At 45.9% G+C, this 12,254-nt stretch overlaps 1 protein-coding gene across 2 annotated transcripts in view; it reads right to left on the bottom strand.

Annotated features, from left to right (window-relative positions):
* Nucleotides 1-12,254, bottom strand: part of RPRD1B (regulation of nuclear pre-mRNA domain containing 1B) — a 45,497-nt gene that overhangs the window by 7,930 nt on the left and 25,313 nt on the right. The window lies entirely within an intron of this gene.

Consider the following 12,254-nt stretch of genomic DNA (forward strand, 5'->3'; position numbering starts at 1 on the left):
GATAACAGCCACTAAGTTAGACAGCTTTTAAAAGGGGGATTAGACAAATTCATGGAGGATAAATCCAGCAGTGGTTACACCTCGTGATGGCTATGTGCCATTTCCAAGCTCAGGGGCGGCGTGCCTCTGAATGAATACCAGTTGCTGGGAAGCAGCTGAAGCATAGAATCATAGAATAGCAGAGTTGGAAGGGGCCTACAAGGCCATTGAGTCCAACCCCCTGCTCAATGCAGGAATCCACCCTAAAGCATCCCTGACAGAGGGTTGTCCAGCTGCCTCTTGAAGGCCTCTAGGGTGGGAGATCGCAGAGGGCGACTGCTTCATGTCCTGCATGTGGGCTTCTCAGAAACATCTTGCTGGCCACCATGGGAAACAGGATGCTGGATTAGAGGCCTTCAGGGCTCTGCTATTCGAAATTAGAGCAGCTTTTGTAACGCTTGCCTTGATGTTCACATTGAATAAAAGTGCCTGTGGGGAAAGGCTGCTGTAAAAATGTCTGAGGTTACAATTCCCAATAGGGAAAGGCAACATGGAAGAAATGGTCAATACAAGGACTCCAGAAAAGGGCCAAGCTGCTCAAAGGAACAGAAAGGAAAGGTTAAGAAGAAGTATCTCAGATTCACTGAAGAGAGGTGGACAGCAAGGAAAGTGCCTGGCATTGCCACCCTAGACAACAGACCACAGGGGGTTCCTGCCATGTAAGAGCTTGCAAGAGAACTACAGAGGCAGCGATTAACATCATTGCTCTGACCATGGAACAAGCATATCAACAAGACTTGGACTTGAAAGCAGGAACATCCCATAAAGAACACAGTTTGACAATCAGTCTGAAAGTTTTATGGAGGAAATCTGGGAACCTGATAACAGGGCTCCTTTCCTACAGCAGTTCTGCAGCGTGGGTGTTCTGCACTTCAGGAACCTGAGTTTGACCTGAAGATTGCTTTGTCTTTCCTCAGTATGCTCATCTCAGAGATATCACAACTCCTGCTTACACAATGAGCATTTGGCTTGTTCAGTTGTGTGCGCTTTTTTTCAATTACAGTTCTCAGTTCTGGACAACACACGGCGTACATTGATTTACTGAAGTATACTGGACAACCTTGATTAACTAAAAGGGCAGTTGGCAAGAGGAGGTGAGATCTATGACTTACTAAGACACCCCCCCCCCACCAGCCTTCCTTTGCTGAGTGCAGAGGCTTAGGCAGCAGCAGTTACAGATGAAACCTGCCTCCAAGACCGGTCATGCAGCAAATGGGCTTCAGCTTTCCCAGTTGCCTACATCAAACGGATCCATAATAGTTCCATGCTAAGCAAGGCGAGTGCCAATCGACAGCATAGCTGGGCAGGAGGCATGGCCCACAGCTGACTGGAGATGCTAGGCGCATGGCTACCATCTTTGTTTGGCCTTACAGAATCCTAGAATAGCAGAGTTGGAAGGGGCCTACAAGGCCATCGAGTCCAACCCCCTGCTCAATGCAGGAATCCACCCTAAAGCATCCCTGACAGAGGGTTGTCCAGCTGCCTCTTGAAGGCCTCTAGTGTGGGACAGCCCACAACCTCCCTAGGTCACTGGTTCCATTGTCGTACTGCTCTAACAGTCAGGAAGTTGATCAGACACACGCATGAAGCCAGCAAGACAATTCAGCAGTGTGGGGCTGAGAGGGTCTATTGGTCCCATAACCAGTAGCTCAGCCAATATGGAGCCAGCGGCGTCCTTCTGAAAGTTAAACGCTGGCTGCTACCACTTGCTGCTAGTCATTCTTCTCACACAGCCCGAGAATTCTTCTTTCCGGGTGGGCTGCTGGGGGAAGGGAGAAGTGAGCCTGCCAACTGAGCTGAGCAGCAACAGCTACCACTTCACCGCCAGCACTAGGCCCCAAGTGCTACATACCTTGGATAGGCTCAGTGGTAGTGCTGCGGACGGAAGAGGAGTAAATTCAAAGTATAAGGCTAGGTGTGGGTCTACAGCAGGACTTTTGTCTGACAGCAACCTGGACCAGTTTCCCATGCAAGGGAAATCTATTCGCCTGGGTTCTTATGTTATCTTCAGACAACCCTCAATGTAGCTACCACAAGATGTAGCGACAACCATTGTCTTTAAAACGGGTTAGCCAAGTTCATGGACAATAGGTCTAATAGCTGCTTGTAGCCACGGTCGCTAAATAGAGCTTCCATATTCAGAGGCAGTATTTCTTTGAGTGCCAGAATTGGGGAGGGTGGGTGCCATCATGCCCTCAATGGGGCAGCCAACCCCAACAACTACAGAATAAAGACTCAAAAAGATCTTAACAGGCTGGAACACTGAACTGAAACGACCAAGATGAAATTCAACAGGGAAAAATGTAAAGTCCTGCATTTAGGGACAAAAGCTGGGAAAGAAATGGTTTGGCAGTCGTATATGTGGAAAAAGACCTAGGTCTTGGGACCTCGATACTTGAGGGAGCGCCTCTCCTTATGTATGCCTGCCCGAGACTTGAATCTGTTGGAATAGCCCTCCTCCACATCCCACCAATGCAAAACATATGCTATGGTGGGACATGGGAGAGGGCTTTCTCTGTGGTGGCACCCCGACTGTGGAATGGCCTCCCCTTGGAGGCCCGAATGGCGCCAACGCTGACTCTATTCCTGCACCAAGTAAAAACATGACTTTTTAATAAAGCCTTTAATGGTTAAATTCACCTGGCTTGCACATTATTTTAACTGTTTTAATTGTTTTTACTGTTTTTAAATTATATATTGGTTTTAACTTGATCAATGGTTTGATTTGCTTTTAGCTGTGTATATTTATTGTTTTATATTGTATGATTTTATCTCTACGCCGCCCAGAGATCCTCGTGATATAGGGCAGGATACAAATCATAGAATCATAGAATAGCAGAGTTGGAAGGGGCCTACACGGCCATCGAGTCCAATCCCCTGCTCAATGCAGGAATCCACCCTAAAGCATCCCTGACAGATGGTTGTCCAGCTGCCTCTTAAAGGCCTCTAATGTGGGAGAGCCCACCACCTCCCAAGGTAACTGATTCCATTGTCGTACTGCTCAAACAGTCAGGAAGTTTTTCCTGATGTCCACCTGGAATCTGGCTTCCTTTAACTTGAGCCCGTTATTCCGTGTCCTGCACTCTGGGAGGATGGAGAAGAGATCCTGGCCCTCCTCTGTGTGACAACCTTCCAAGTATTTGAAGAGTGCTATCATGTCTCCCCTCAATCTTCTCTTCTCCAGACTAAACATGCCCAGTTCTTTCAATCTCTCTTCATAGGGCTTTGTTTCCAGACCCCTGATCATCCTGGTTGCCCTCCTCTGAACACACTCCAGCTTGTCTGCGTCCTTCTTGAATTGTGGAGCCCAGAACTGCACGCAATACTCTAGATGAGGCCTAACAAGGACCGAATAGAGAGGAACTAGTACCTCACATGATTTGGAAGCTATACTTCTATTAATGCAGCCCAAAATAGCATTTGCCTTTCTTGCAACCATATTGCACTGTTGGCTCATATTCAGCTTGTGATCTACAACAACTCCAAGATCCTTCTCGTTTTTAGTATTGCTGAGCCAAGTATCCCCCATCTTGTAAATGTGCCTTTGGTTTCTGTTTCCTAGATGTAGAACTTGGCATTTTATGTTTTAAATAAATAAATAATACACAAGCGGAGCATGAGTGGGCAATGCAATGTGGATGCTAAACAAACAAATGCAATCTGAGGGCATTAGTTCTGCTCTATTCTGTGCTGGTCAGGCTGCATTTGAAGTACTGTGTTCAGTTCTGGGAGCCACATTTTAAGGAGAGCACTGAAAAATTGGAGCGTATCACGATAAGAGCAACCAGGATGGTGATGGGGTGGAAACAAATCTTATGAGGCTGAAACAACTGGGATATACTTAGCCTGGAGAAGAGAAGATTGTTAGCTTTAATTGTGAGCTTTTCTTGTTTTAATTGCTATCTTACTGAGTATTTATTGCTTTTAATATTTTAAACTGCTTTTATGTATTGTAAGATGCCTTGGGAGGGCTTCTGCCCTGAAAGGCAGCCAAGATTTTTTTTAAATAAATAGGTAAATTAAGATTAAGGTGAGGTATGATAATGGTCTTCCAGTATTGGAAAGGCTGTCATGCAGAAGATGGAGCAAACTTATTCTCTGTTGCTGCAGAGGGCAGGACTAGAAACAATGGGTGGTAATTGCAGGGAAACAGATTTCAGGTGAACATTAGGGGAAGCTTTCAAACACCGTGAGCTGTTCAGCAGCGGAGAAGACTGCCCTCAGGAAGTGGAGGGTTCTTTGCTGAACGTATTTAGGCAGAGGCTGGGCAGCCCCCCACCAGGAATGCTGTAGCAACATCCTGCACTAAAGAGCCTGCACTGAACAGGGGGGTTGGAGCAGGTGACCTTCAAGGTCCCTTCCAACATCTAAGGTCCTCCTCCGAGTGCCTACTCTGAGGGAAGCGTGGAGGATGGCAACAAGGGAGAGGGCCTTTTCAGTGGTGGCCCCCCAATTATGGAATGATCTCCCCAATGAGGCTCGCCTGGCGCCAAGATTGTTATCTTTTCAGTGCCAGGTCAAGACCTTTCTCTTCTCCCAGGCGTTTAACAGCATTTAACAACATATGCTAAGTTTGTTTGTTTTTAATGGACCCCAAAATGGATACTGTTGTTTTTATATTTTTGATGGTTTTAAATTTTGTATACTGTTTAACATTCACTGTTTTTAACTTCTGTAAACCGTCCACAGAGCTTCGGCTATGGGGCGGTATATAAATAAAATAAATAAATAAATGAGTCCATGAAGGAGCTCTCCAGAAGCAGACACCTTTAAGGTGACGCAAGGCTGCTTCAGTGTAGCAACACCTTCCCAAGCCTCACATGCCCGGCCAGTGTAGGAGCAGAACAGATGCCTCTTCCCTGTGACTCAATGGCACACACTGGCAACGTGGGAGAGGCAGAGCCACAGGGGAGCGACTGGACCACCTAGGCAAAGCCGTGTCAATAAGCGTTTCCATCCACTCTCTGAAGCTGGCCTGTTCTTCCCGCATGGGAGACGGCGTGGCAGCCATGGTGGATCTATAACATGAGAACTGTGCCTACAGTGAACATGCAAGTGCGCACACGCTTAATATGGACATCGTCATTGGAACCCTGCAGGATTTCATTTAAATACTATGGAGGCTCCTGCTGAAATGGGACATTTCAGAAAAATGTGAATATCGCCAACGTCCTGAGCATTGCAGGAGAAGATTAACATCACCATCACGGATGTTGCAAGCACTAGTCAATAGGTGCACTTTTCCCTCCGGCAACACCAGCTTAATGCTTAAGTGCTAAGAGGACTCAGTTGCCCTGCAACAGAAAAACTAGCAGGGGCAGTGGAGGGGGGGGGGTACATTGAGCCATTGAGCTCTTCTCCAAGATCTATGTTACGACTGGGCGTTCCTTGTGCCACGATACAACTGTCTGGACACCTTTGGTTACAAGGAAATGACCATCAGGCGCATTTTGCAAAAGCACAGCCTTATTCTGAGTATCCCTCTTAGTCTAGGCTCACAGGCACTGTGGCAGGACCAGGGTTTTCAGGTTTAGCAACCATGCTCGCATTTGGCTTACAAACAGGATTTCAAAGGACAAACAAAATACGCACAAATCATTGCAGACTGAAGTACCAGCAATCCATTAACCAGTCACTGACCCCTAAGCTAAGTCAAGCACTCTGCTGCAAAAGTTAAGTCTACACAGCCACAATATCCTTAAAAGGAAACAGTTCAAAGTAGTTCAGCTGAAAGCTGAACATTAAAAATATAATAAAAAATAGGCCTACTAAAAAAGCACATATAGGGAACTGAGCAACAGAAAAAGCAAAACACCCCAGTCCGTGAGTTACATCCCATACCACCCCCAGGCCAGTTTAGCTGAGGTGGGATTAACAGGCGCAGGAGAGGGGACAGTTGACCAAAGTCTCTAAAGTTTGGGAGGTTTTTTGTTTGTCTTTAAAAAACCCATTTCTGTTCCCATTCCCCCTGTCATTTTTGCATACCATTTTTGTATGCAAATAGTATCCACCAGAGAGGCACCCCTAGGCAAGAAATCTCCACGTTTTCAGAGGCAGAGGTACAGAGGTTAACAAGTTCTGATCAATGAAAAACAGTTTTAGGGGTGGGAATGTTTAACTTTCTGCTCAACTAGCACTGAAGTCACAGAAAATTTACCATCCCTGATGGAGCACACGGATGACATTATATGGAAGTGTGCACACTATGGAGTTGCACAGATTACATAGCAGAAAGTAAGCCTTTAAAAGCTGTTTGTTTGTTTTTAAACCAAGTCTCTTCCTCGCACTTTGTGGGCCATTTGCTGCATTCTCTGTTGCCTTCGACACAGAGCGCGCTCCAGTGCATGGTGCGACTATAACACTTGACTTGCTTGCATAACCCTTAGAACACGCCTTTCCCCGTATTATTTCCAGCAGAGCAGGGGGTCCTTTCCCCACTATTTCCTCACTGGACTTTACAAGAAGCAGAGGGAAAGGAGGCAGCTGGGGTGGCAAAGCCAGCCCTCTCCTCAGCTGTGCTCCCTGGCTGCCTGGAACACGTGTTTATTATTTATTTATTTATTTATTTATTTATTTATTACATTTCTATACTTCCCAATAGCTGGAGCTCTCTGGGCGGTTCACAAAATGTGGATCGTCTGGGAGGGAAGTATTTTTTTATTATTTTTATTTTAAATCAGGGCACAATGTATGTTTTGCTTACAGTTCCCTCTCTGACAGGCAAAGCACAATGTTTTAGACGCCGTGCTTCTGAGAGGGCTTGCAGATGTCCTTCTGCTTCTTTCTACTCTGAAGACGAACACTGTGAGCCCTTTTCCACTCCCCAGTTAGCCTTGGGGCCTAGCAGAGATAATAACGGTAGGAAGTTCCACCCCTGCTCATCCTGTCTCATCTCACAGTGTGTCCTGGCTCGATTAATGCCTTGGGTATGACAAATCCCAGCAAGGCTGCTCAAGGCCCCAGGGCTACGCTATTTCAGGACCTCTTGGTCAATAAGCTTTGATGACTGAACATTGGCACTCTGTGTAAACAGCGTTCAGTTGAAGAATTTGCCTTGGCCAATGAACAAGACTGTCAGCAGCCTCTAAATTATAACCCCACTGTTTAGACAGCCAGCTGTGGTCCCAGAGACAGGGATTAACTATTTTAATTACTTGAGGGGTGAAAAATAACTGAGAATCTGCAGCACCCTGAAGATGCACAGTTAACTTGCCTTATTCGATCAGAGCGCTACAGACTTAGCAAAATAAATCTTGATTTCAATTGCCAGAAAGAAGGCTTCTCTTCCCTGGTCATTCCAGAAACAGGCTTTGGCTTCATAGAATCATAGAATAGCAGAGTTGGAAGGGGCTCACAAGGCCATCGAGTCCAACCCTTGTGGATTCCTTCCCAGCTGTGAAAAAAAACACGTCACTTCTCTATAAGAAGATGCACAGTATGAGAGGGAGGGAGGGAGAGTTTGCTTTTTTTGTTCTAGTTTCCATTGTTTGCTCCTTCAGCTTTCTGTCTGATCACAGAATCATAGAATAGCAGAGTTGGAAGGGGCCTACAAGGCCATTGAGTCCAACCCCCTGCTCAGTGCAGGAATCCACCCTAAAGCATCCCTGACAGAGGGTTGTCCAGCTGCCTCTTGAAGGCCTCTAGTGTGGGAGAGCCCACCACCTCCCTAGGTCACTGGTTCCATTGTCGTACTGCTCTAACAGTCAGGAAGTTTTTCCTGATGTCCAGCTGGAATCTGGCTTCCTTTAACTTGAGCCCGTTATTCCGTGTCCTGCACTCTGGGAGGATCGAGAAGAGATCCTGGCCCTCCTCTGTGTAACAACCTTTTAAGTAGTTGAAGAGTACTCTCATGTCTCCCCTCAATCTTCCCTTCTCCAGGTTAAACATGCCCAGTTCTTTCAGTCTCTCTTCATAGGGCTTTGTTTCCAGACCCCTGATCATCCTGGTTGCCCTCCTCTGAACACGCTCCAGCTTGTCTGCGTCCTTCTTGAATTGTGGAGCCCAGAACTGGACGCAATACTCTAGATGAGGTCTAACCAGGGCCGAATAGAGAGGAACCAGGACCTCCCGTGATTTGGAAGCTATACTTCTATTAATGCAGCCCAAAATTAATGCATTAATTATTAATGCAGTGGTACGGCCGCTTCTCAAAAAGCCCTCCCTGGATCCCCTGGACCTTAATAATTATAGACCAGTATCAAATCTTCCATTTTGGGGCAAGGTGATTGAGAGGGCAGTTGCCTTCCAACTCCAAGCAGTCTTGGATGATACAGATTTTCTAGACCCATTTCAAACTGGCTTTAGGGCAGGATACGGAGTTGAGGCAGCTATGGTCGCCTTAGTGGATGATCTCCGCATGAGCATTGACAGGGGGAGTGTGTCCCTGCTGGTACTTTTGGACCTTTCAGCGGCTTTCGATACCATCGACCATGGTATCCCTTCTGGAACGCCTGAGGGATTTGGGAATGGGGGGCGCTGTGCTGCAGTGGTTCCGGTCCTACCTCTCAGGTAGATTCCAGATGGTGATGCTTGGGGATAGTTGCTCCTCAAAAAAGGAGCTATTGTATGGCGTACCACAAGGTGCCATCCTATCCCCAATGCTGTTTAACATCTACATGAAACCGCTGGGAGAGATCCTCCGGAGGCATGGGGCGGGGTGCTATCAGTATGCTGATGACACCCAAATATATTTCTCTATGCCTTCAATAACAGCGTCAGCTAAGGAAGGTGTGTCTCCTCTGAATGAATGCTTGGAGGCAGTAATGGGCTGGAGGAGGAAAAACAAACTGAAGCTGAATCCAGACAAAACAGAGGTGCTTGCTGTCAGGGGCTCTGACCTAGGTTTGGAGGTGTGTCAGCCGGTTCTGGATGGGGCTACACTCCCCCTGAAAGACTGTGTTCGCAGTTTGGGGGTGCTCCTGGATCCGTCGCTCCAAATGACAGCCCAGATAGATGCGACGGCCAGGAGTGCCTACTATCAGCTTCGGCTGATACGCCAGCTGCGCCCCTTCTTAGAGTCAGAAGACCTAAAGACGGTTGTGCACGCGCTGGTAACCTCAAGGCTTGACTTCTGCAATGCGCTGTACATAGGGCTACCATTGTACCTAGTTCGGAAACTTCAACTAGTTCAAAATATGGCAGCCAGGTTGGTCACCGGTACACCTAGGGGTGACCACATTACACCAACATTAAAATCACTCCACTGGCTGCCAATTAGTTTCCGGGCAAAGTACAAAGTGTTGGTCATTACCTTTAAAGCCCTAAATGGTTTGGGTCCAGGTTACCTGCGGGATTGCCTTCTCCCATACAATCCGCCCCGCACACTCAGGTCCTCTGGGGTGAACTTACTTCAGTCAGCTAAAACTAGGCTGACATCAGTTTCCCAGAGGACCTTTTCTTCTGTCGCCCCCAGATTGTGGAATGGCCTGCCAGAGGAGATTCGTAAAATTAACACTATGTGTGATTTTAAGGCAGCTTTAAAGACTAGCCTTTTCCGGCAGGCCTATCCAGATGAATGTTAAATCAAGAATTTTTAAGATGTATTGATTCCTGTTCTAATGTTGTTCCCCGCCTCAATCCAAAGGGAGAGGCGGGTAAGAAATATATTATTATTATTATTATTATTATTATTATTATTATTATTATTAAATAGCATTTGCCTTTCTTGCAGCCATATCACATTGTTGGCTCATATTCAGCTTGCAATCTACAACAATTCCAAGATCCTTCTCGTTTGTAGTATTGCTGAGCCAAGTACTGCACTTCCCACAGTGGATCAAGAGACAATTTTTGAAAGGTAAGATGTGGGACAAGCATGGACTTGCAATGTGAGGAAGGCCACATTTGCCATATGCCTAGTCAGAGGCCAAAAATGCAGCAAGAGATGGAGGCGGAGGGAGGGGGAAAAAGGACCAGCTATTCTTTTTAAAAACAAACACTTTTCCGTGTTGAAATAATCTCATGGAGCATGCTTTCATAATGAAGTCAGTATGCGTGCGTGTGGACCCAAAGAGCCTGAGAGCCCAAGGAGACCTTCTGCCCTTACACTGTAGATAGCAGTGAGCAAACCGGAGCCACAGCGCTGCCCACTGGCAAAGAGGATGCAACAGTGGCACAAAAGCATCAGTTGCACAGCTATGCTGGAACCACGACTCCCCAAACTCAGGAACTGCTTTGCCCATATCAGGCAAAGAAGCCTGTTTTAATAGCATTTTAAAACCATGCATTGTTTTCCCTCTGATGGTCACTGATTTCATCAGCCAACTCTACCCATTCAATACCCTCAACTAGAGCTGTAATGCGTGGTTGCCTTTAACATTTGCTAAACATTTGCTAAAGGAACGCCTCCTCCCATATGTACCTGCCCGGACCCTAAGGTCATCCTCAAGGGTCCTTCTCCGTGAGCCCCTGCCAAAGGAAGTGAGGCAGGTGGCTGCCAGGAGCAGGGCCTTCTCTGCTGTGGCACCCCGGCTGTGGAATGAGCTCCCTAAGGAGGTTCGCTTGGCACCTACTTTATATGCTTTTAGACGCCAGGTGAAGACCTTTTTATTCTCCCAGCATTTTAACAGTCTGTAAATAAATTTTAACTTGGTGTTTTAAATTCGTAATTTTGCATTGCTGCTGTTTTTATCTGGTTGAGCTTTTATATTGTATTTTATATGATGGTTTTATACTGTTGTTTTATACTTTGAATGTTTTTAATTTTTGTGAGCTGCCCAGAGAGCTCCGGCTATTGGGCGGTATAGAAATGTAATAAATAAATAAATAAATAAATAAACAAACAAACAAACAAACCACATATAGATACAAGATGAGAGCCAAAAGTACAGGTAAGGTGAAAGGCAAGAGCACATGTAGTTTAGGAGACGACAACATGTGCCCATGGCCGGGTAAGAGACCTCCATTGGGGGTCAACCTGCTCAGCACTTGTGACTCCTTCTGGCCAGCTCTGCCCTTCTCCCATAAAACTCATGTCCCACCCAAGAACAGCTGCTCATAACAGCCAGTGCATGACAGACACAGGAAACTCTTAATCTGCTGCCCGGGGGCAATACAACAGATGGCGGAATGACATACAAGTAGAATCATTAATTATGTTCCCGTACTAGTCCCGGGGTGCGGAGTGGAACATGCTGCTTTGCTGGAAGTGGTACATTTCAGATCAATGACATTTAGCCATGCCCATGAGCTCTTCTCCTCCAACTTCTGGACACTGCTGAGCTACAGTCCACAGTCAAAATCTATTTACAGCCATTTCCTGCTTCCCCAGTTCAAGCTGCCTCTAGAAAATGCATCTTACCATCCACCCAGGTAGGTGGTTAGGATCAAGTCAAGCAAGGTTTGCCAGGGCTTCAGCTGAACTGAAGTTGGCACCTCAAGTATGGGGAATAAGTCATCTCAGCAAGGAGGTCATAAAAGCCACGCAAGGCTCCACTGAACACTAATCACAAGTACCAAAAAGATAAAAGCATCAGTTACAAGCAAGGTGCCTGTTGGACTTTCCAAGGATGGAAAATACTGGGAACTTGGCCTGGCCTGAACATCAGAACAATCTGGAAGCTTAAAAGATTCCCTTCAAAAAAAGTCAAGTTTTAAGAATTACTTCTTCAAACGGCATTATGTTTTAACATTAAATTGGCACAGCATGCGCTTGGATTGCTGTGGTCAAGCTTCACACGCAGACATGCCTGCTCCCTCCATCCCGCAACCCTGCTTTCTTCAGTGGAGAGTGTTGGTGGTTAGAGTCAAGCGCTTCTTCACATATCATGGATCATTGTCTGTCGGGTTTGTTGGTTTGTATTTATGCTATTTATGGTTTAAAATTTTGTATATTTGTTTTTAACGTACACTGTTTTTATCCTTTGTAAACAGCCCACAGAGCTTCAGCTATTGGGTGGTATATAAATGTAATAAATAAATTAATAAATAAATAATAATAGTAATATTATTAGAAGGATTCCTAATAGCAACCAAGAACTACCAAAAATACATCATAAAAGATAACAAGGTAACAACAGACCTATGCAGGAAATGCCATTGATTGCAAGAAACAATAAACCATGTAACAGGAGGATGTAAAATTCTGGCAGGAATGGCCTATATGGACAGACACAATACAGCTGCAAAAATATTTCACCAACAACGGGCCATCAAATCCCACCTTATCAAACAACCTACACCATACTATACATACTCACCCGAAACAATCTTGGAAA

The sequence above is a fragment of the Elgaria multicarinata genome, chromosome 1 (genome assembly GCF_023053635.1).
Source record: "Elgaria multicarinata webbii isolate HBS135686 ecotype San Diego chromosome 1, rElgMul1.1.pri, whole genome shotgun sequence".
Taxonomy (NCBI): Eukaryota; Metazoa; Chordata; class Lepidosauria; order Squamata; family Anguidae; genus Elgaria; species Elgaria multicarinata.